The sequence below is a fragment of the Mauremys reevesii genome, linkage group 6, assembly GCF_016161935.1.
Source record: "Mauremys reevesii isolate NIE-2019 linkage group 6, ASM1616193v1, whole genome shotgun sequence".
Taxonomy (NCBI): domain Eukaryota; kingdom Metazoa; phylum Chordata; order Testudines; family Geoemydidae; genus Mauremys; species Mauremys reevesii.
In genome coordinates this window covers 52266579-52292101 of record NC_052628.1, presented here as the reverse complement: position 1 = coordinate 52292101, position 25523 = coordinate 52266579, and the positions used below count along the sequence as shown (strand labels likewise).

The window sequence follows — 25523 nt, the reverse complement described above, 5'->3', positions numbered from 1 at the left end:
TTCTGTGGTCCTGTATAATTACAATTAGTGGGTGCTTTGAGTATCGGTAGGCATTCTGCAGTATATGTTGTGAAGTTATAAAGAGGAAATTATTTACAAAAAATAGAAATGTATTGTGTACCAAATACAGTGTAAAATTACATGTAATAAAAACCAAACAAATACAGTGCAAACTTATAAAATAAACTAATGGAACAGAACTTTAAAATTACAAAAGCAGAAACCATTCCTGTCTCTTTCAGTCCATTTTGGCTACACATACACCAGCCATGCCTCTCACAGGTCAGTGTATGTAAAGCTGCAGTTGTCCTTACTATCCCCAGGCATGGGTGGGAGGGGTAGGGGTGTGGCATCTGCTGCCATGTAGAATGCTGATGGAGATACGGATATGCTAAAATGGAATTCCCCATTGACTGCAAAAGGAAATAAGTACATGACTGTTTGACCTGTAGATCAACAAAAGTCTGCAGCATTTGTATTTGCTGCCTGAGAAGACCCATTATGTCCTGGTGTATCTCTCTCTTCTTTTCCTGCTGAGACTTGAGGGAATTTCTCCTGTTCATTCTTTCCTTCTCCAGGCTGTCTGCCATATTTACTCTCCAGGCCCTCTGGTCATGGTCCAGCGCAGAACTGTCTTGCAGGATCTCACTGAACATGTCCTCCCTTGTCCACTTCTTTCTCCTTCTCATCAGGGTCAGGTATTTCATGGGTGTGGAGTAAGCACCCCTCAATGCTGCAATGATAGCAGCTCCAGAAAAGACAGACAGACATATTACTGTATTTACAGTCACAACAGAAAGTGAAAGATAAGTTTCAGAACTCCCTTCCCTTATCCCCATAAAAGTTTTAAATGAGACATGCTTATTGACACTTCAGCTTTGGAGTGCCTCTACACAGCACCGTTCTTCAGACCCAATCATAGTGAATATGGCTCTCCAGGGGCAAGGGCTGGGGAAGGTGAGGAGGGAATTTTTCAGTTGCATGAAACAAAATTTTGACCCTCTGTATCCATGGGTAAGAGTACAGAGTAACGGTACTGAGTACCAGCACTATATTCCACAAGCAGTGATGATGTTAGCTGATATCTGCCTGCTGAGGCAGACAAAGGCACAGAAAGCACAGCTGCTGCTGGCTTCCTGAACCACCTGGGCCTGTATGCCCCTAGTGTGTTTACTGCAATGGTGCCTGCCAAATTTATCACAGAGTGGCCTGGAAAAGTGTCCTTCTGCAGAAGAAATAAGGCTGCCATGCATAGAAACCTTGGGGAGAGAACTGCAGTGTATCTCTATGACAGTTTCATGAAGATCTCTCAGGCAGATACAAGGGCCATCCCTATTTACATAAAGTGTTCTGTATGCTTCCCCCAGTCCTACAGGGGGAGAATGAAAAACAGATAGTACTGTCATAGCACAATTTTTTCTCGTACGAGGAAAACAATGAAAAATCAGTATCTCTGTCCTGATAACTTGGCGTGGGGTTGGGCCATGAGCCATCTTTACATTTAAACCCTGTAAGGAAAAATGCATGCAAATACCTGAGGTTCCTTCCCCTTCATCAGGGTTGTCCATGCTCAAATGGCAAGACTAGATAGATTGCGGTGGAGTCTCAAGAAGATCCTGGTTTGTGGCACAGCCCCCCCGCCGCATCTGCTATGTGTCTCCTCTCCTCCTCCTCCTCACCGTTTCTGGCAAGGGGCTGTGTCTTGGACTCCACAGTTATCCATGGTGGTCTGTGGGGTGCTGGTGAAGTCTCCACCAAGTATGGCACGCAGCTGAACACTAAATTGATTGTTAGCCTCTCTGACCTTACAGAATTCCTTTGCTTTCACATGGCACTGCTGCGGATCCCTGTCATAGTTCTTTGCCTGCATCACCTGTGCAATCTTTTTATAGATGTCCATGTTTCTGTGACTGGTCCGTAGCTGTGCCTGCAAAGCCTCTTCTCCCCACAGATCCAGAAGATCCAATACCGCCTATCTACTTCAGGCATGGTCAGTAGAGCAGTTCCATCAACAATGGAGAATTACTAGGAGTGATCACCAAGCTGGCAATCAGGAAAAGGCATTTTCCGGGGAGGAGGTGGCTTCCAGTCTCTGTGATCCCTAGACGATGGAGTTCTCAATTGTGATCAGAGTGGTCATTGTCAGGCATTGTGGGACAGCTTCTGGAGAACCTGTGTTAGTGACAACACAGTCATGCATTGTTTACACTTGCACTGCGTCACACTCCAATAGGTCGACCATTGCTCAACGCCGTTTGGAGAGGTGGTGTTACTGCATTACTGTAACTGGGCACTTATGTCAGTTGGAGACAAACTGGAGTGTAGACACGTGCACAGATAAGTCAATGCAAGTGGACTTACATTGACCTAACTTGGTAGTGTAGGCCAGGCCCAAGGTTGAGGATATAGGATCGGATCCAAAACCTACTGAAATATTTCCATTGACTCAGTGGGTTTTGGATCAGGCCCATAATCCATTTTAGTTATCTGTGGAGGGTTAATTTTGTTGTGTGATAAAAGGGCTCCATATAAACTCAAAATGGCACATAAAGAGGTGATGTACAAAGGTGTGTCGACACACAAAAGTTGCACTGCTTTAATTATACTGGTAGTACAACCAACCTGCCCCCAATGACCTTGTATGAACACAGTTATATAGATATAGGGGCTTTATACCATTATAGATATTCCTATAAAGGAAGGAATGGGGTAGACTGGTATAAGTCAACTTTATACTGATATAACTTCATCCATACTAGGATTTGTAACAGTATAACTATTTTGGTAAAAATTCACAGCCCTAACCAACATAGTTATACTGGTACAAAAACTGCATGTATAGCAGACCTCAGTTAAACTTTGTTAAATGTGTGTTAGAAGGCTTAAAGAAGTATAAGCAGGTATCACATATATTCTTGGAAGATGACAAAGATTTAAATATCATCAGTTTAAACTGAGACTTACCTCTGAATTTTTCCAGTCATTAAATTGGAGAGGATCCCTAGACAAGCTATATTTGTGGCCAAAATTAATCTATAAATGTAAAGGCTGTAAACATTAGCTTCCCAAATATCAGAGGGGTAGGTGTTGTAGTAGCAACAAAAAAAAAACAAAGAACCTGATTATACTTAGACACTAACAGCTGCAGCATGAGCTTTCGTGGGTGAATACCCACTTCTTCAGATGCAAGTCGTCTGTTAGTCTATAAGGTGCCACAGGATTCTTTGTTGCTTCCCAAATATTCACCCTTACTCCTTGATAATACTCAATGATTAATTAACAATCCCTCTAGTAACAAAACCAACTAACATTTTTTTTTTAAAATCTACCACACCTTTAAAAATAATAAAATCGAAAGGAAGCATTTTCAAACTATTCATCTATAATTTATTGGACCAATAAAATTATATCTCATTCTACAATTTTTAATCCCCCAAAATGATTTTTAAATATCTTGATGATAATTTTTCCAAACCAACATTTTCAGAATGTCTGCAATTATAAGCACAATCAATGGCTGTCTGCCCTGGTAATTTTCTTGTACTAATGACAATACATTTCTCCTTTCTTTAAGTAAATATTGTTCTAATTTAGAATTATGATTTTTTCAGATGTTGGCAGACTATAAAATTCTCTATGACCCTCTAGACCCAGCAACTGATATCAGTGACTAACTCAGTGGTGCTTTAAAACTGGGGGCCTGTTTCTTCTCTCACAGTTTTCTGTTTTTAGAGCACTGTAACTTAATCAACTTCAATGGAGTTACTTCTGATTTACCCTGATGTAACAGAATAGTAACCAATGTGCTACAGAGTAAGTCTCCCAGGACTTGAAAAGATGCCACACTTCGTGGCTACTCTTTATGCAGATTTCTGTTTCCTGAGACACTTCCCGTGGGAACAGAAACAAAGCAGTCCAGGGAGGGTAGTCACAGGCTACAGCTACACAGAGCAGTAGGGAGCTTTGTTGCCTCATTAGTGTACATAGTCCTGTTCCTAATAAAAGGTTTATTTTGACACCAGTCTGCTGTCAGTGAAATAATCCTGAGAAGCAGCTGGCCTGTTGCCCTGGGAGTCAGTTTATGTATGTCACATGGTCATCATTGGGAATTTTAGGTGAATTTAATGTCTCAGTTCTTAAGCTATGAAAAGGTTGGGAGTTCAGCTTAGCAGCCAGAGCCTTTGGAATCTCTGTCTCTCTCACATAACTTTCTTTCTTCCAATATGTCTTCCTCTTGCATGCCGCTTGTACTGGTCTGAGATCAATGCCGTTCAACACATTCCTAAATGATCTGCAAAAAGGGGTAAAGAGTGAGGTGGCAAAGTTTGCAAATGATACAAAATTATTCAAGATAAATCCAAAACTGACTGCAAAGAATTACAAAGGGATCTCACAAAACTGGGTGATTTGCAACAAAATGGCAGATGAAATTTAGTGTTAAATGCAAAGTAATACACGTGGCAAAATATAATCCCAACAATACATACAAAAATGCATAAATCAAGAAAGATGTTGGGGTCATTTACAATCCTCTGAAAGCATTATGTTTTTAGAGTACTGCAAATTCATAAGAATCCTTCTCACTGTGCCTGTATCATCCCGAACTGTGGAATGCTCATTCTTCTGCTTCAGAAGACTTAAAAAGTATCTCCAGTCATCAATGGGACAGACACAACTGAATAATGTAGCTGTCCTTAACGTGCATCAGAATAATACCAGTGAATCTAGATGAATATAAGATTGCTGACAGTTTCATCTAGAAAGCTACAGTGAGACATAATGTCTTTAAACTGGGACATTAGTGAAGACATCTTGTAGGTGATTGCAATGATCTTAATATACTGTAATTCATGATAATGTAATTATGTAGTTCATAACAATTGAATCATTATTAAAATAGTAAAGATACCAATGAAAGATTCATTCAATAACTAGAATATGAAAGAAGTGTATAAATATGCTGAAAATAGCCTCCCCCCCAAAAAACTGGCAGAATGCCACCCCCCAAACTCACACACATCTCTTCAAAAGCACCCACTGGCAAAAACAAAAGTCAGCACCTATGGCTCTGATATTATGGTGACGATGGCACATAGAATAGAAAGGATAGTTCACCTGACTATTCATGGCCCAGTGGCCATTCCAGCAGCTGGGGATTGACGGTATGTAGGGATGTCCCAGCTGCATACCATTTCCTCAGCCACACCACCTGCATATAGAGGCCTTTAGAGGGGTGGTGTAGAGGCTGACATAATAGCTCTTTGCTACCTGATGATTCAGTTGTACAAGGGGAATGCTCAGGGGAACAGATCCATTGACTTTTCTGTTGTTTTGTGCCCTTGCAGCTGAAGCAAAGCCCATATAAGTAGTCTCTCTCTCCTTTAAATGTACTCCTTTAAAATATTCAGTCATATCCCAACAGTCTTTGTTTAGCCAAGCTATCATATTTACCTCTTTTAATCTTTCCTCAGAATCCAGTCGCTCCAGATCCATGATTATTTTGCTCTTTTCTCTGAACATCCGCCAATTTATCAAGAATTTTATTGTAATATAATGCTTAGAATTGAATGTACTGTCTTCCTTCCAATGTTTCCTCAAGTGACTATATAATGGCTATTCAAAGTGGTGTATGTGGAATGTATTGGCGGTCTGCAGTTTGTGGTGTACATGTGTTCATATCATTGTCAGTCTGAACCCCAGCAGTGCCAGCATAAAGGCCAGGACTGAATAGATGTTGAGAATAAACTACCCTCTGTTCGCTAGTAGCTATCACTCTGGGTCAAGGTTCAGGCACACTGATGGGCAGTGAGGGGAAACTTGGACTTGCCAGTGCCTTATATTGCACATGTTCCCTACATAATGTTAAAAAAAAAAAAGATTATGAGCACTTCATTAACATTAAAGATGAATAAAAACTGAAATGTCATTATTCTTATTATGGTAGTACCTAGAGTCCCCAACCAAAATCAGCTTCCTGTTGTTCTAGAGACTATACACTAATAAGATGTAGCTCTTATATATAGCATGAGTAGATCTAAAAGTGCTTTACAAAGGGAGGCAATTATCATTATCTACATTTTACAGTTGAGGAAACTGAGTAAAAAAGGTGAACTAACTAGCCCAAAGTGTCCCGGCTGACCAGAGCGGGGACTGGAACCCGGCTCTAAGTCCAGGGGCCTATATCCTAGGTTATACTGAGTAAGGGATGTGTGTAAGTACATAATAAGAGAGAGAGAGTCCCTGCCCGAAGGAGCTTATACTCTAAATCTGTGGTGGGCAAACCTGCAGCACACTGGCCACATGCGGCCCATCAGGGTAATCTGATTGTGGGCCGCAAGACATTTTGTTGACCGTCTGCAGGCCTGGCCTCCTGCAGCTCCCAGTGACTGCGGTTAGCTGTGCGGCCAGCACATCCCTTCAGCAAAATGTCTCATGGCCTGCAATCAGATTACCCTGATGGGCTGCATGTGGCCTGCAGGCCGCAGGTTGCTCACCACTACTGTAAATAGACAAGACAGATAAAGGTGCAAGAAAGGAACTGTTATTATCCCCATTGTACAGATGTGTAGCTAAGGCACAGAGAGAGTAATTGCCTTGCCCGGTGTCACACAGGAAGTCTGGTAGAACCCAGTTCTCTAAAGTCCTAATATAATGCCTTAACCACAAAACCCTTGTTTCCATCAAAACCACACCACTATCTTCCTGCTACAGGTGTGCTGTTTATTCCTAACTGAAAAGGATTATATTTTAAAAGAGTGATAGAGTCTAAAAGAAATATACCAAAGACTTTGCTTTAGATTGGCATAGATACATGTGCTATTCATGGTATATATGTTTTAAATGCATAATAGAACAAATTTTACAGAATGCCTGAGGTATGTTTGTTGAATAGTATAAACAAAACTATGTTGATGAAAAGGTATCTTTTCATATTTCTTGTCTTTCTCCTACTGTGCATACTCTACACATCTTCCTTTCCTCTTGAAAAGAAACATTTGTCAAGCTTCACTAAAGGATTTGATCGTTTCAACAACTAGCCATTGAGCCCCGACTCTACTACCTTAAAATTGACAATTTTGTAAATGACAGCTCAATACATTTTGTATGAAGGAAACTATTACAAAGTAGGCACTGGGGCAGCTATAGATTTTTCTACTGCATGTATTCAATTGCTGCACAGAGTTTCCTTTCATAGCTGGAAACTCCACTCTTGACTAGAGCTGTGTGATACTACCAATTTTTGCTTTGAGTATTCAAGTGCAAAAATGGCTAATTGTGCAAGCATTCAGTAATCACAAATGTGATCCAGATTGAGAACATCACATTACTGGAGAATGAATAGAGTTTTTGGCAGTGAAACTAACCAAATTATACTAAATTGAAAACCTGAATTTTGATGCAGGTGGAAATTCATAATTTTCCTCAGTTTATATAGCTCGGTTTCACCTATGTATATTAGAACTACAACAAAAAGATTGTTTACATTCAGGTTGAATGGTAATGGTATTTTAAACCGTTCTAGTTTTATATATTATACTACATGAAACTGGTTGGATTTAGGAACAGATTCATGGACCTTTATGTCTGCTTTGTGTCACTTTGGCAGCACATGACACTGTTAAATCCAGCTTAACTGTCTGTCTGGGATTCTTTAGCATGGAAAGTTCCTCCGGGAGAATTCCTGGTAGTGTATATATAGTATATACCAGGTGATATAGGTAGTCCATATAAAACAAAGCAGGCCCAAAGCTTCTCTGTCTTGGGCCAGGAGCATAGGCCAGTGCCACCTTAATATCACCATTGCCCAATCTTCTTTCACACCCTGAATTTAGGCTGAGCACAGCTCAACCAGTAAAGTAAATCTGGGTCATAATTCCCATAGCTTTGGTGAACCAGTCACTGGATTCGTTTTGCTCAAGTTTGCATGGAGCTTCAGGTTTGCATGGAGCTTCGTGTTTGTCTGAAACCAAAAAGTCCAGACATTGGATTTGTCTTATCTTTGTCTGCTAGATTGAAGAGCCCTCTATTATTACATTTCTGTTCCCCATGTAGGTACTAACAGACTGATAAAGTCAATCTTTTAGCTTCTCTTTATTAAATAAAACAGACTGATATCCTTGAGTCTTTCATGTTTTCTAATCCTTTAATCACTCTTCTCCTGATGTCTGTGGGGATATGTGGACAACCCCCTTCTGAGACCTTTACTCCATGTTTACATACCTGATTCTCCTCTCAAATATACTAGTTGTACATTAGTGTAACACCATGATGTATACTGAGGAAAGCAAGGGGACATTCAGGCCTCTTGAGTCTTCAATGAGATCAACGATTAGAATTTCTGCCTCCTATAATCCCCAGGAAAGATCTTAAAAGGAATGGGCTGCCTGACTATCCTAGATTTAGCTGCAGCTGGGATGGGAAATGCTACTTCAATTTCTCTGCCTCTTTAAAGGCAACCTATCTCATTCTTGGCCCTGATGTATGCCGTAGGTCAATTTTTGAGGTTCTTACTCAGGACTTATTTAGACAATCCCTACATCTGGCAAAGCACTGCTTATTGTAGAACCCAAAAGGCCTTGGAGTAGGTTCAGGGGAATATAGCTTTTAACCATCTTTGCATTTCTTGGGCTTCCTGAGGTCTAGTTAGCCCTCTGCCACAAAACATAACAGTCTCAGGGCTACATTAGTTTTTGTCTACTGGTAATAGGTGTAGAGGGCAGTTGGAGATCAGCAGAGTGCAGCATTACTCTGGCCATATCTGCTCCTCCACGACACACAACACATCCGCTATATGGTGGGCATGGGGCAAGATAGTTGGCATAGAGCCAGCTCTATGCTGCCCAGAAGTTCCTCCCTGCTAATGTAATGCTTGTTGTCCTGTTAGGGAAATAGTGTAGCTTTTTTGTACTGCCACAGTGGCACAAAGAGGTGTGATGTGCTATATGAACCCTACACTATCACAGAAGGGATTAAGGAGCTGCTTTGGGCTGGAGTGTCTGTGCCCTGCTGCACCTGTGAACCATTCCAGTCCTGGAAGAGGAGTTAAAAAGAGGAACTCCACTCAGATGGGGGAAACCCTGGGAAGGGAACAGACTGTTGAGCTTCTCCAGCCTAGGAGGGAAGACTGACTGTCTGCAGAACCCCTGCCCTCTTAGGAGGATGCAGAACCCCTGAATTGATGGGGAAAAAAACTCAGTCTTGCACTGGAACCAAGCAAACTCTGAAGTGGACATTGATACTCCAAGGACCCATGTCCTGGAGGGAGCTGCTTACCAGTTTCTCTTTACTTTTCTTCTGTTTAACCCTTTTTGCTGACAATGGACTGCTTGGTGGCATCACTCGGGACACAGAAACAGGATGACATAGTCGAGGCACCCCAGCTGGAAGGGGAGCACCAGTCCTCTAGAAAGATGGCCCACAGCACCTGCTGTAATGGGGGTAGAGTAATTGGGCTTATGTGTGTACATGCTCAATGTAGCCTAAAAGAGGCACCCTGCCACAGACATATTTGTGACAAGGGGTCATAATAGGGACCAAGATTGAAGAATTCTTGGTCCCTATTATGTGAGTGAAGAATTCTGATATGCTAGTGTCACAGGGTACACTCACTGCTAGGCACCTTCTCCTGGCTCCTCTGATAATTAGCTCTTTCCAGGTTCAACACCCCCTTCTGTCACTCATTTGCATGCCCTGCAGCATCTCTCAATCTGCAACTCAGGGTGATCTCTCTTTGTGGTCTGACCCTCCTACCAGGTCATTGTATGTTTCCCCTCTTCTGGGGTATCAAAGCCCACTGGATGAAGTGTTCCAGGCAGTCCACTGCCACTTGCCATTTCCTCAGTGGCTGGTAGAGGAACCCAGGTCTACTCTCTACTCCAGGTTCCAACTCAGGGACCCTCTAATCAGCAGCCATGGTTTGCATCATCTTAAATCTTGCTGCCATTTCCCTGGGCCTTTTCCTTTTCTGAGGCTTCCACTCCACCAACCCTCTGGGTAAACCCTTCCTGTGGAGCCTGGATACCTAGGGCTTCTACTCGCCCCCTCAGTTTCCTCCTTATTTCCCTCTCTAGTGTCCAAAGAGTGGCTGCAGGTTCCCTCACTGCAGCCTGTGCTTTCACATTGTTTTCTGGGACAGCAGCCTCAGTATGTGAGGCTATGATCAACACATACCACAGATTTTGCATAAGCAAAAAAAAACACATCTGTATCCTCTCACCTACTCCTGTATCCTTAAAAAAAGCAAAGTACCACTTTTTAAATGCTACCCCACTTTCCTGGTATTCTCACCGATCCTTTCATACTCTATTCTTTCACCTTGAGGCATCTCAGTTTTTCATAAGGAATCTTTCTTTCTGTGTAATTCTCCCTGCATTGCCACAGCAGATGCTCAACTCTTTCTTGGGCTTTGCATGTGTCACACCACCCATCTGTAAGCTTGTGGGGCCGTCCCTCCACTTCCGAGGGAGGACATGCCTCCTTGCAGTTTGGGTCTGCTAGAGCCTTCTCCAAGCAAAGGGAAAAGGGGGGAATAAGCGATTCTCAGTGGTTCCGGCCTTCAAGTGGGGCAGGGCCGTAAACAATCTAGGCTCTGGTCTGCAATCTGGCAGAGCGGTAGGAGTTTGCTTGCCAACCTGTTAAGCAGGGTGGGGCAGCAAACAGTCAAGGCTCTGGCCTGCAGTCAGGCAGAGCTGTAACACCAGTCCAGTCTCTTTGGGGCTCAGCTAGGGGTGACTGAGGAGCACAGGCCTCCTGGCCTAAGGAGGGGGGACGTGAGCCCGCTCATCTCTACCATGTCCCAGCCCAGGGCCCTAATAGTGGCAGAGTGGTCTGCCACTGGGTCAGCAGGGATCCGTCTGCAACATGCTGACCTTGTTTCAGGCCTGCTGTCAACCAGACTGCTGCTTGGTTTCCCTGGGCTGCTTCCTACTCTCCCCTTCGGGTGTGCCTGTGTCTAGGGAGTCATCCTCAGTCTCCCAGGGATACATTAAAGGTAGTGATAGCAGATCCTCAGTGCTGGGAGTGTCAGGGCTCTCTGGAAACTCAGGCTGCTCCCCAGGGCAGCAGCTGTTCTCCTTGGAGTCCCAGACTCCCACTGCAGCAGACTCCCACTGCAGCAGAGGGGAAGAAGTACTTGTCCCCTTTGGCAACTCCCTCCCAACTGAGCTGCTGGGCTGTCCTTTTGTACTTCCACTTCCTGTCCCACCCCTCTGCTTCCAGTGTGCTGGGCTGGTCCTCCTGGCTCTGCCCACCAGGCGGCTTGCAGCATTCCCTTCATGTCCACAGCTGAGGGAGGCCATGCCTCCTCGCTACACCATCTTTAGTAAATATGAATTACTGTTTAGGTCACAGTGACCTGTTAGCACTCTAAATATAGTTACTTCACTTCTTCTATCATATCTGTTAAGTATACCACTATCCTCAAGCTAACGACATATTTCATAGAACCTTCATCCTTTTTTCTTTTTCGGCCATAGTTCTTGCCATTCCTTCTTAAATTCTCTTTTAACTAACATTTTAAAGCCCTGTTTACTCAGAGGTATCTTTCTATCAAACTCCTCATTTTTAAAAGGCATTTTTCTCTGCTTTATCTACCATTTCATTGCCCGGTATCCTGTCATGCACCGGAATCCACACTATTACCATAGTATAATTAAGTATGCATATCTCCATAGTTAAGAACATATTTTATTGATTCAGTCATTTCTGCTTTCTGAGGCTCCCTTTCTATTATACCTTGTAGGCCTGTTGTCTCACCCCTGCAGCGTCTCTCAGGGAATTAGCTCGATTTCCAGCCCAGAGCGCCCTCTGCAGGCCGGTGAGTTGCCACAGCTTGGCCCCCGTGTCCCTCCCAGACTCTGGTGCCCGTTTTCTCTGGGGTGCTGCCCTCTGGCAATACCCCTACAATATCTGTGGGTCTCCCTTTCCCAGGGAGCCCCCACCCATGACCCCCACCTCACCTCAGTCTGGGCTACTGCCACTCCTCACCAAGCCCCCGCTCCCTGGTGCAGACTGCAATGTAAAAGCCACTCATCACAGGCAAGGGGATTTGCCCTGCTGCCTTCTTCCACCACCCAGTACCTCTATGGGCCTGGAACCAGGCCCTGCAGCCTGGGGAGTCACCAGACTGGAGCTCCCCTGCTCCTCTGGCTCTTCCCCAGCCCTGCTTCATGCCCAGGTACCTTTTTAATCCGTTGCAGCCAGGCCAGTCTCCCTCCACCGCTAGAGGAGAGACTCTTCTCTGCTTCTAGCTGCCCTGGCCTTCTTATAAGGCCCAGCTGCCCTGATTGGGGCATGGCCTTATAAGAAGGCCAATCAGTTTGGGCTTTTTCCCCAATCAGTTTGGGCTTTTTCTCCTAGCCCCTAGCCCTCTCCTAGGGCTGGCTTCTACCCTGTCAGGGCTGGAGCGGGTAACCACGCCGCTACATACCTGACAAAGAGGTAGAAAGTATAACAGCTAGAGTTGGGCAGTGGTGAGCTGCAGCCGGTTCGCACCGGTTCACGCGAACCGGTTGTTAAATTTAGAAACCCTTTTAGAACCAGTTGTAAAGGGCTTTTAAATTTAACAAAGGTTCCAGCAGCGCTGCGCCCCGCCCCGCCCCGCCCCTAGTCCCAGCTCACCTGGCTCCAGCTTTGTCTCCTCCTCTGAAGGCTCTCCCTCCAGGCTTCCCACCAATCAGCTGTTACCTGCTCCTGCAGAGCAGGAAGGCAGCAGCTTCCTGCAGGTAAGCTGGGGGTGGGGGGGAGCGCGCCTCGGGGCAGGCCGGCGCGGGCCAGGCCGGCCGCAGGCGGCGGGACCCCGGGGGGGTGGGGCGGCGGGGGGGGGCGCGGCGGGGGGGGCGCGCGCCGGCGGGCGGCGGGCGCGGGACGGCGCGCGGCGGGGGCGCCGGCGGGTTGCGGCCGACGCGGCGGCGGGCCCGAGGCGACGGGGCCGGGCGGGGCGCTCGCTCTCGCTGGTGACGCCGACGGACTCGGGGGCGGGCGGCGGCTCGGGGCGGGCCGCCGGCGGCCGATCGGACTCTGGGGGGCGGGCGGCGGCGGCGCCGCTCGCGGGGGGCCGGGACCCGCCCCGGCCCGGCCCCCTGCCCGGGGGGCGGCGCGGCTCGCTGACCCCCCCCTGACTCTGGGCAGCGCCGCACCGCCCCCGCGGCTGACTCTCTGGCTGGGCTGGCTGCGTGTCTCCGGGCCGGACTCCGACTCCGGCCCGGCGGTGAGGCTCTGGGCCGGACCCGATGCCGACCTGGACCCCGACTGCAGCCCAGCGCCTGTGGCTCCCAGCTCCGACTCTGGGTGGCACGGCTCCCATCTCCAAGCAGCAGGGTAAGGGGGACAGGGAGCAGGGAGAGGGTGTTGGATAGAGGGCGGGGGTGGATTAGGGTCGGGACTGGAGTGGTCAGAGGGCAGGGAACAGGGGAATTGAATGGGGGCAAGGGTCCTGGGGGGGCAGGGTGGGAGGCAGTCAGGGGCAGGGGTTCCAGGGGCAGTCGGGAAAGAGAGAAGGGGTGGTAGGATGGGGCGGGGCTCCCGGGGGGCTATCAGGAATAAGAGGAGTGGCAGGGGGCAGTTAAGGGACAGGGAAGGGGGTGGATAGGGCAGGAGTCCTGGGGGGCAGGGCAGGAGTCCCCGGAGGGTGGGGGGGTCACCCTCGTGGGGTGAGGAGGAGGGAACCGGTTGTTAATATTTTGGCAGCTCATCACTGGAGTTGGGTGTACCTCCCTTATCCAGGTCAGTGCCAGTAGTATGCCCATTAAATTGGCCATCATAATGGCCACAAAATTGGGTAGTCTTCTAGATATTTTAATTACACATTCAGGGATACAAAAGGCCATTCCCACTCTATCTCTGTTGTCACCTCTAGAGCTGTCAGTATAGATTTGGCAATGCTGACTCCATTTTTTGTACATAAACACAAATATTAGTCATCATATTTGGTGGTCCTGCTCTTCCCTTTGTTATATTATATAATTCTAAATCCACAACTGGAGAGACAACTGTTCAGCGATAGTTTGATTTCCCATGACTAAAGATTTTCATTTTTTCCAGACCTTCCTTTTCACCCAAGTCTTTTAACCACCTTTTGACCCTATTAGCATAGAATCATAGAATATCAGGGTTGGAAGGGACCTCAGGAGGTCATCTAGTCCAACCCCCTGCTCAAAGCAGGACCAATCCTCAACTAAATCATCCCAGCCAGGGCTTCATCAAGCCTGACCTTAAAAACCTCTAAGGAAGGAGATTCCACCACCTCCCTAGGTAACCCATTCCAGTGCTTCACCACCCTCCTAGTAAAATAGTGTTTCCTAATATCCGACCTGAACCACCTCCACTGCAACTTGAGACCATTACTCCTTGTTCTGTCATCTGCTACCACTGAGAACAGTCTAGATCCATCCTCTCTGGAACTTCCTTTCAGGTAGTTGAAAGCAGTTATCAAATCCCCCCTCATTCTTCTCTTCTGCAGACTAAACAATCCCAGTTCCCTCAGCTTCTCCTCATAAGTCATGTGCTCCAGATCCCTAATCATTTTTGTTGCCCTCTGCTGGACTCTCTCCAATTTTTCCACATCCTTCTTGTAGTGTTAAGCACTGGTCTACTTAGTTCCCAACAGTCTTTGTACATTTGTTTCATACTCTTATCTTCACTGTTTTCATTAACCTTAGTCCAAAAGATTAAATCTAATAATTTCATCCTTACACTTATAGACATTTCTCTGGTTGCTACATTAATCACACACAATGGAGTCATAATAATTGTACCACATGCAATTTCACAGATCTTGGGCTTGGATCTGCTCTAATTTTTTTAATGTTGATTTAGAAGCTGAACTAAAGGCTTGGCATCCATAATCCTTAACTGGTTTCATGGATGCCCAATATAGCATCAACAATGTATCCTTATCTGCACCCCAGCTGTTCCCAGCAATACTTTAAAATAAATTCGTCCTATCTTTACATTGAATCTTGATATTATCTATGGCCCTTCCAAGTTTTTTTTTTATAGAACATAACTCTTAAGAATGTGAAATTCTGAACTATCTGTATTTTTCTGCATAGAGATATAGGTTCCATTCATTCCCAAACTTCTTTTTTTGTGAAGATCATTCCCTGTTTTTTAGTAAGTGAGAACTTAAATCCCCAACTATCTTCCCCTTCTGAAATCTCCTGAAAGCCTCATTGGTTCTCTCCACATCTATCTTAAGTCTTCTATGTTGGCCCATATAGCACAGTGGTCCACCTATTTCTGCCCATATGCTCTCCAGGAGATCATTAATCATAATATTAAACAGGATTGGGCTGATAACACCTCCTGTGGAGTGCTGTAGGAAGTTTATAAATATCCAACAAAGCCATCCCAACCCTGACTTGTACTGTTCTATCACTTACAAAGTTTCTTATCCACCAGAACATTTTTCCTCTTATTCCTTTTGCAGCTATTTTATACAGCAAGTCTTCTCTCCATTGCATGTTACACGCCTTTTCAATGTCCAAAAAATAGTTATTTCTTTTTCTCGTCTTACAATATGATCAACTGCATCTTCCATTCCTGAAACCACTTTGTACACTGTTTATGAATTTATTTACCCCCACCACAAGTATGCTATTAATATCTCATTTATAATTTTGCACATACACAATGTGAGGGCAATAGGTCTATGTGCAGCAGATCTTGTGCATAATTTGCCAAGTTTTCCTATCAAGGTGAACACTGTGTGTTCAAGCAGTATATCTTCATCTATTCCCTATTACCTATTATCTTTCTTGCCCCAAAGTGCATGTTGTAGTACCAGCAGCACTTTTCCCTAAATGGCATTTTCCTCCTTCTCCACATTCCACAGTGAATATCTTTTAGTAGCTTCTGCTTAGGATATATTATGGATAGTTTTAATTTTCTGTATCTGTCTAACTCATTTTGCTGCCACATACCCTTTTTATGCGGCACTGCACTAATCCCCACAATTGCTGCCTTTTAGTTCTATTCCTTACATCCAGTTCTCATATGAGTGTTCTCCTCCATATTTACCACACCTGGTTTTCCCCTTACAGATAGCCACCACATGCCCAAATCTTTGCCATAAGGTCTCAAAGGGACTGGGAAATATGGTTTAACCCAGAAGAGTTGATATCCTGTATTAACTGTATTGGGTACTGTAATGGGAGGTGTACTCACCTCTCACTAGTGCCCCCTTGCTGAGTATGTGTGCCTGCACTTTCTCTCTGCAATTTCTCTCTGGCCAAGTCACACATAGTCTGTATGTGAGATAAATCCTGGAAGGGATTTAATGTAAGTCTAACAGGGGGCCTATCTCAGTGCCCTCTTCAAGGTCCCTTTATAGATTCATAGACTCTACGACTGGAAGGGACCTCGAGAGGTCATCGAGTACAGTCCCCTGCCCTCATGGCAGGACCAAATACAGTCTAGACCATCCCTGATAGACATTTATCTAACCTATTCTTAAATATCTCCAGAGATGGAGACTCCACAACCTCCCTAGGCAATTTATTCCAGTGTTTAACCACCCTGACAGTTAGGAACTTTTTCCTAATGTCCAGCCTAAACCTCCCTTATCTTCAGCCCTATCCCTAGGCTCGCTCCTCAATCAGTCCAGCAAGGCCTATCGCAGTACCCTGGTCTGAATTGTATCTCAGCATCTTCTGGGCTCCCTCAAATTGTCCCTGCTCTTTAAGCAGTCCTGGCTATGGTGTGGGGCCACATCACTCAGGGCTCACTCCCTGGAGACTCTTTACCTCAGTGGGCCTTTTTGGCCCCAACTCTTCATCTGGGCCACTCAAAGAGTTTCTTTCCCCCTCTGGGGTGTATCAAAATCAAGGTCACTTGCCCAGTGGCTGGTGGGGGGGGGTCGAGGTCCCCTTACACTGCACCTGGCTGTGGAGGAGCATGGCCCGATACTGACTGTGGCTGGCCCCTGAGGCATGGGGCTAGACTCTGGGGCTGCAGTTGGCCACGAGGGCAGGTGCAGACTGAGGACTGTGGATACCCCTGGAATGGGAGAGAACCCAGTGGGGCACAGCTGGAGGCCTGTGCCCAGAAGAGGATGCTGCAAGTCAGGGAGCAACATGGGTCCCTGACAAACAGCAGGGCAGGCAATGGGTGAGATACCAGCTGTAGATGGTGCTCCACAGCCGGACAGAGCTAATTCCTGGAGCAGACAGTAGAAGGTGCCATGGTGGTGAGTCTGCAACCCGTTACATATACCCATCAATACAGTCATGTAATGGCCACAAAATTGGATAGGCCTTTTTCTGCTGCCAGCTTCCTGGATTTATACCAGCCCTGCCTGTCCCTTCTCATCTGAGCTCCATCATCAATCAGGGGGATGCTTATGCCACCTTAATTCCCTTCAGGTGTGACCTATTGCTTAATTATCCCCTTCCCAGACTCATTAAACATTTCCAGGCTAGAGTAGGGGTGATCACCTCCTCACAGGTAGCAATTTGCATTCACTTTTGCAAGTCCTACCCAGCACTGGTCCATAGAACAGTCTGGCTGCTCTGGAGGGAGGAGCCTGCATCATTCTGCAACATAGTGCACACTGCACAATAGCTCCATACACTTCAAAATAGCTCCATTCCCTGCACTCACTTGGGGATGGTGCATTTCCATATCTCTATCTACTTGGGTCAGTGGCTATAGACCACAATTTGGCCCATAATGTCTTTCAACCAATAAGCTCACAGACCTCTCTGTATAAATTCTGCCTCACAACACACCTTTGAGGTGGATAAACGATCTATAGAGATCATTTTACCAATTGCTGAAATAGGATATAGCAAAGTTATTCAATAGTTTAGAAAAGAAAATGGAAAAAAAAAACCTATCAAAATGAAGATGCGCAGGAAATGTAGGTAGACAAACTGTAATGATCAGAGTTGTAATTTGGCCAGGACACCAACTTTAATACTTCAGCAAAAGATTCCATGAGATCAAAAGTTTGGGTTGTTTGTTTTGGTGGAAAATGGCATTATAAGAACCTAAGAACAGCCATACTGGGTCAGACCAAAGGTCTATCTAGCCCAGTATCCTGTCTTCTGACAGTGGCCAATGCCAGGTGCCCCAGAGGAAATGGACAGAACAGGTAATCCTCAAGTGATCCATTCTCTGTTGCTCATTCCCAGGTTCTGGCAAACAGAGGCTAGGGACACCATCCCTGCCCATCCTGTCCAATAGCCATTGATGGACCTATCCTCCATGAATTTATCTAGTTCTTTTTTGAACCCTGTTATAGTCTTGGCCTTCACAACATCCTCTGGCAAAGAGTTCCACAGGTTGACAGTGTATTGTGTGAACAAATACTTCCTTTTGTTTGTTTTAAACCTGCTGCCTATTAATTTCATTTGGTGACCCCTAGTTCTTGTGTTATGAGAAGGAGTAAATAACACTTTGTTATTTGCTTTCTCCACACCAGTTATGATTTTGTAGATCTCTATCTTACCCCTCCCCCCTTATTCATCTCTTTTCCAACCTTAAAAATCCCAGTCTTATTCATCTCTCCTCATAGGGAAGCTGTTCCATACCTCTAATCATTTTTGTTTCCCTTTTCTGAATCTTTTCCAATATATCTTTTTTGAGCTGGTGCAATCGCATCTGCACATAGTATTCAAGATGTCGGTGTACCATGGATTTATATAGAGACAATATGATATTTTATGTCTTATTATTTATCCCTTTCTTAATGATGCCCAACATTATGATCAATTTGCAAACAGATAGAAGATAATAAGTGAAAAATAACAAACATCATGGATTTGTCAAGAATAAATCATGTCAAACCAATCTAATAGCTTTCCTTGACTGGGTAACAAGCCTTGTGGATGGGGGGAAGTGGTAGATGTGGTATATCTTGATTTTTAGTAAGGCTTTTGATACTGTCTCACATGTCTCATAAACAAACTAGGGAAATACAGCACAGATGGATTTACTATAAGATGGGTGCCTAACTAGTTGGAAAAACATTCCCAGAAAGTAGTTATCGGTTCACAATCAAGCTGGAAGGGCATATAAAGTGGAGTCCCACAGGGATCAGTTAGAGTCTGTTTCTGTTCAACATCTCCATCAATGATTTAGATAATAGCATAGAGAGTACACTTATAAAATTTGTAAATGATACCAAGCTGGGGAGGGTTGAAAGTGCTTTGGAAAATAGGATTAAAATTCAAAATGATTGGGACAAATTGGAGAAATTGTCTGAAGTAAATAGGATGAAATTCAATGAGGACAAATGCAAAGTACTCCACTTAGGAAGGAATAATCAGTTGCACACAAACAAAATGGGAAATGACTGCCTCGGAAGGAGTACTGTGGAGGGGGATTTGGGAGTGAATAGTTTAACACTGTTGCAAATAAAGCAAGCATCATTCTGGGATGTATAAACAAGAGTGTTGTAAGCAAGATACAAGAAGTAATTCTTCTGCTCTACTCCGTGCTGATTAGATCCCACCTGGAGTATTGTGTCCAGTTATGGGTGTCAGGAAAGATGGGGATACATTGGAGAAAGTCCAGAAAAGAGCAACAAAAATGATTAACGTTCTAGAAAACATGACCTATGTGGGAAGATTCTTCTGGAGAAGAGAAGACTGAGAGGGGACATAAGTTTTCAAGTACATAAAAGTTTTCTATAAGGAGGAAGGAGAAAAATTGTTCTCATTAACCTCTGAGGATAGGGCAAGAAGTAATGGGCTTAAATTTAGGCTGGACATTAGGAAAAACTTCCTAATTGTCAGGGTAGTTAAGCTCTAGAATAAATTGCCTAGGGAGGTTGTGAAGTATCTTTCATTGGAGATTTTTAAGAGCAGGTTAGACAAACACCTTTCAGGGACTGTCTAGATAATACTTAGTCCTGTCTTGAATGCAGGGGACTGGACTAGAAGACCTCTTGAAGTCCTTTCTGGTCCTATGATTCTATGATGAAACAAGAAATTTCCAAGACAATTGTTCAGTTACTATAAATTTAGGAGAGGTTCAGAAATCCCAAAAAGTTTCACAGAAAATTTTTGATGAAAATTATTTTTTTGTTTTTGTTGACTTTTTTTCTAATCAGGACTCTGGTTTTGTATCTCATACTATAGACAGTGGACCATATTTATATTCATCCCTGGCATGAAGCAGACACAATGCACTGATTTAGGCCCAATATAACAATATTCCTTTACAATGTGCTGGAACATTGGTTTAATACTGACTCAGAGAAAAGACTGTCACCTTCTGAATTACCACTAAGGTTTCCACTTCATAGTAGTCAATGTTCCTTAGGGTTCTGTCATCTAAATGCTGACCCAGATCTATAATTAATTAGCTTGTACAATCTAACAATGCTACACCACATAGTGGTGGGGGTATAGTACAGTATGTTGAATGCATCTATTTATATGGGCAGTTGTGGAGGTGGGCTTTTGAGGAGAATCAGTTTTATGGGAGAGAGAACATAATGTTCTGTGGGCTATTTAATTTTATTTGTTTTTGTAACTTATGGTAGAGCAGCCTAGAATGTTGGATAGGCACTTGTGATGGGGTGTACCTGGCCTTTTGAGGCCCCATTCAAATAAGAGTGCAGACATTGTAGGAGAAGAAATCTCATCTGGAAAGTCTTGCAGAAGTGTGTTTTAAAGCAGGAGTTGAAGGTTGAAATATAGAACATATGGTGTAATATGAAAGGAGAGGTGAAGATAAGGGTGGGGGCTGGAGGCAAAGGCAACAAGGATGGAAATGTGGATAAAAAGATGGAGTGTGAAGGAATAGGAAGAAATGAGAGCAGAAATATAGACATAGCATAGTCAGGATATGTATTTTAATATATGTTCCAGGCTACCAGATAAGGTTCTAATTCAACAAAGTACTTAAGCATATGCTTAAAGTTAAACTTGTGTTTTTAGGGCTTTGTTGAATAGTAGTGGACTTCAGCATGTGATTATGTATTTATCTAAATTGGGGCCCAAAATTAAAATTAGGAAGATAAAACTATTTAATATGTCTTCCTATCTCCACAATCTATGGAGGTATCTAAAGGTTAGTAAGAAAATATCCAACACAAAGTTATTCCATTGGATTAACACTTCTTAACACTTTCACTTCTTATTTATTTACTGTGCTTTATGTGGTGTTTGTTGTTTTGTCCCCTATTGAGACTAATGTATTGTTGAAAGCACAGATATGTTTGGCACATGCCACTGTGTTTTTGTAATTCATTTTCATCAGTAATCCCAATTTCCTTGATTCATGGGGTGATATTTGCCTCAGTGATATATATGATTATGATAATGTAGTTTAACTGAAACTGTATTTTCTTATTTTTAAAATAAAGATTTTTTTGACAAAGCTGAAAAATTCATTCATTCAGCTATAGTACTGAGAACATCACAGATTATTTGTTTATACTCTGATTCAAAGTGTCTCTGCTTTGTATCTTCAAATAATGGACCCTTCAAATTGAGGTATAAGCAATTGTAATATGCTGAAAAATTAGAACTAAATTATAACATGGATTGTATCCTAATGATTTCTTTAGTTAATTGCATGTGTGTATATATTAAGCACATATAAACATATGTGTAAGTAGAAAACAACCACTCATAAGCATATACATGTATATTACTATATATAATACTATCTATGTATTGACATTAGACACTTATGCATGAAACTTAAAGAAAATGGTTGGCTGGAACTGAGGGTTATAATAGAAAACTATTGCCTCATAGGTTGAAAGAGTGACCAACAGTGGCAATTTGTTTGATCCAAGGGACTCTTTTCATTCTAACTTAGTCTTCCATTGTTAATGCATGTTTAGTTTTATTCTTGAACTGAGGAAGCGAAGAGCAACTATTTCCCCTACTTCTGTCTTCTACACTTCCCTCCTTCAGACTCCTCTTTCCCAGACTTTACCTTTTGTTAGTCATTTGCCTCGTGATACTGGATGTAAGGATATTCATATACATGGAAGTACCACCTGAAAAGGTGTATTGTGCTGTGGTCCTATTAGAAATCGGTAGTGACCAATTATTTTTTATGGAATACTGTAGTGCCTAAGGACCAACTGAGAATGGGAGCCCCACTGTACAAACACAATCTGACCAGTTTATAATCTATGTGGTCAAGGCAGGCACAGGGTAGGAAAACAGTATAACACAAGCAGAGTAAACAGAGCAAAGGATGCCAAACTTCACGTTAGTGCAACCATTTTTATTTACTTTTTTTCTTGGGTGGAATGTCATAGGGAGAGGATTAGCTAAACAGAAAGGTAAGGGAAGAGAGAGGGGGCATTGGAGGTGGGGGGCTGAGGGCAACAGGGTAGGAAGAAAGGAGGAAGGTCTGAAGTGCAGGTGGAGTCAGGCCATGGTGAAGAGACTGAAAGATGGAGTAGGCCAGAAGTTGGTGCAAACAGCCAGTCAGCACAGGGCACATAAATTCCCTGCAGGTTGACTGGACTCTGACCAGTGGTCCCTGCGAATTCTCCTGGCTTCTCCCTTCAGTCTCTTTCCCAAAGGCCGTAAATCTGAGGGGAATGACCAGTGCTTCCACTGGACGATAAGAATATTACAAGAAGACACAGTAGAGATGGTTTATAAGACAAGTACAGGTGAGGTGGTCACGGGTACTTGATAAATTGCTATCTGGCTATTTACAAATTCTCTCTCTCTCTCTCTCTCTCTCTCTCTCTCACTCACACACACACACACACACACACACACACACAAAAAGTACCATAGATGCCAGTATAAAAAACATGAGTTTGAGACTTCAGATGACTACAATATTTATCAGAAGGTGAAAAGTGACATGGAAGTATTGTATAGATAGTGGAGCTGGTCATGAATTTTACAACAAAATGCTCATTTGTTGAAACTGAAAACATTTGTGGATAAGAGTTGGTTTGATGAAACTCCTAATTTGGGGGGGGGGAGTTTTGACAGGCAGTTCAAAATTAGTTTTCATGTTGACATTTTAGATAACTTTTTAACATCTTTAGTATAAATTAACAAGGTCAAAATAAAAACAATGTTTTGAAATTGTCAAAATGAAAATTCTCAAAACAAATTCAGATTGGGTTAATATTTTGACTCTCCATCCTGACTTGGGAGAGTAAAAAAATTGAAATCTCAAACTGTTTCCCACCCTGCTTTATTTGATAGCACTCCTTTGATGCTTTTAGAGGATTGTCAATCAGGCAGAACATATAGCGGGGATTGCTTCATGATTGGATAAATGCTTTAAATAGTTTAAATAGCTTGAGAGGCTGATTTTTTTCCTCTTTGATTTTCTGCCCTTTGGCTTTCCAGGTAAATGGGAACATTATGTGGCAGGAATGAAACTAAAGCAATATTACTACTTCTAGGCCCGTAATTGTGTCCCTGCCTTGGAGCCATGTCAGTCAGAAGGAAAAAAAGACAGTGGCTTCCAGCAGGAACTATGAAGGCTGCAGGAGATGTGAAAGGTACAAAAGATTCTGGAGGATATAAATACAACTGAACAGCTGGAACTGTAGCGGCTTATGATGGCAAATTTGACAAATGTACTTCCTGATTGATAACTACTGAGTATCAAATGGAAAGTATGGAGTCTTGGTGGTTGGAGGGAAAAACATCTGACTTTAAATCCCATGAGAGGAAAGTTTAACAATAAGCTCTTAAACAATATAGTATAGCTTAGAGAATCAAATGAGTCTGCAAGGGCGAAAGTAAGTTTGACGCTTAAAAAATTGTGGTTATTGTTGCTGGGCCTCAGCTCAGACAAACCATTTATGGGGTAGATTTGAGCCAACTCAAACTGAATCTTGATGGTGGCCAGACTTGTTTTTTTTTCTTAAAGGACAAAGACAATATACTGGTTAACATGAGGAGAAATAAATGGCTATTTAAGAGGAAAGATATTGATTTCTCTGGACACTAGCTCACAAGCACAGGTAAAAAGGTATATATTTTTTCTACTACTGTAATGGACATTCCTTGAGGTAAAAGCTAAGGCAACTTTGTCATCTTGCAACACTGAAAGTTAAGTATCAGAGGAAGAGCTATTTACTCTGTGGCCTTGATTCAGCAGAGAAATTGCTGGGTTGTTTGAATAATGATAGGGATGTGGAGAACTCTAATCAGTCAAAAGAGAAAAATCATGTTATAATTTTTATGAATAACAGTACCTAGAATACTTTATAGACACCTATGATAGATACTGCTAGGGCCTCTAGAGATTATGGACCTGATTCTTCACTGCCTTGGACCTTGTATGGTCATTGAGAGCTGTTCAAAGTAAATGCAGAACAGTATCTTGCATTCAGTTTGCACAGTTGTAAGTGCAAGGTGCAGTGGGTGTCTATCTGAAACTCCTGATGCCTGTGAACTCATCTATCTGAAGAGAGGAACAAAATTGTGAGGGCATTTTCAGAACCCCCTCTGTACCCTACAAGCCCTCTGAAATTCAGGGCAGCCAAAAATGAACATGGAGCATCATCTTGCCACTTTACCCCAAAGAGAACTATATGAAAGAGGCAAGGTTGACCTTTTGGGGAGGAGAGAGCCTTGGGGGAGAGGAGGAGAGGTAACCCTTAAATGCAATGGAAACAGCATTGAGCCCTCATGTCTTTGCATGTCAGATTTGAGCAAATGTTTACTATCCTGTTGTAATCTCTTAAAATAAGACTTTGTAATGGATACACTGAGACACACCTGGCTTTAGCTTTGTGGATAGCAGTTAGCTCCACAACGCTTTATAACAGTATCTTAGAGCTGTTCCAGAGGTCACTAACAAACTAGGAAACCAATAACAAAGTGGTGCTAAATTTTTATTGCCTGTGCAACTGTGGAAACTTTATTACTTCCTTACATAGTGTAACCTTATCAATTTACTTGTAGCTAACTTTTGCATTCTGTGAAAACTGGGACATGATTGATCTGTCCAAAAATTTTGTTCTGCCATTTAATGAAAATAAACCTAGGATATGATGATCTACTGCTTGACATTTCTAATTGGATTTGATGTTTTCTAATATGTCTGAAGAAAAATCATTAATGTGAATAGTTGCACAAGAAAATTTTAACTTAGAGAAGCAGAAATGTAATTTTAAGTGTAGTAGTTGTAGATTTCCTCTTAGAATATTTATTAGGTAGTAAAATATTTAACACCATACATGAATTTTAATACAGTGTCTTGCTGGCAGTACCCATGCTAATTTACAAGATTTGCAGCAATTACCATTCTTGGAAGCTAAAATACAATGAGTTATTTCATGAATATATAAAGGAGGCCTTTGTAAAGATTTAACAGGACTCTTAAAATGAAGTACTGACAAACATAATTTGAGCTGGATGCAAAATGAAAGTGCAATGTCATCCCTGACATTCATAAAAATAAATTAGCATTGTTTCCTTCTCTTTACTATTTTTGAATACATGTCAGTTTGAGAAGAAATTAGATGCCATTCTTACTGTGACTTCTGGGAGTATTAGGAGGCTTTCCTTGGGTATGGAAAATGGAGATCCAGGTCACCATTTAAATATATCTAACCAGAGTGGCCCATT

General features: G+C 43.2%; 1 long non-coding RNA gene across 1 annotated transcript; it reads right to left on the bottom strand.

Moving 5' to 3' along the window:
- Nucleotides 1-3364: 3364 nt before the first annotated feature.
- On the bottom strand, nt 3365-12232 carry LOC120408521. Its single transcript, XR_005600752.1, has 3 exons — nt 12180-12232; nt 9274-9427; nt 3365-4291 (listed from the first exon to the last, which is right to left on the bottom strand). It is a non-coding gene; the product is annotated as an uncharacterized LOC120408521 (long non-coding RNA).
- Between the last annotated feature and the right edge of the window lie 13291 nt (nt 12233-25523).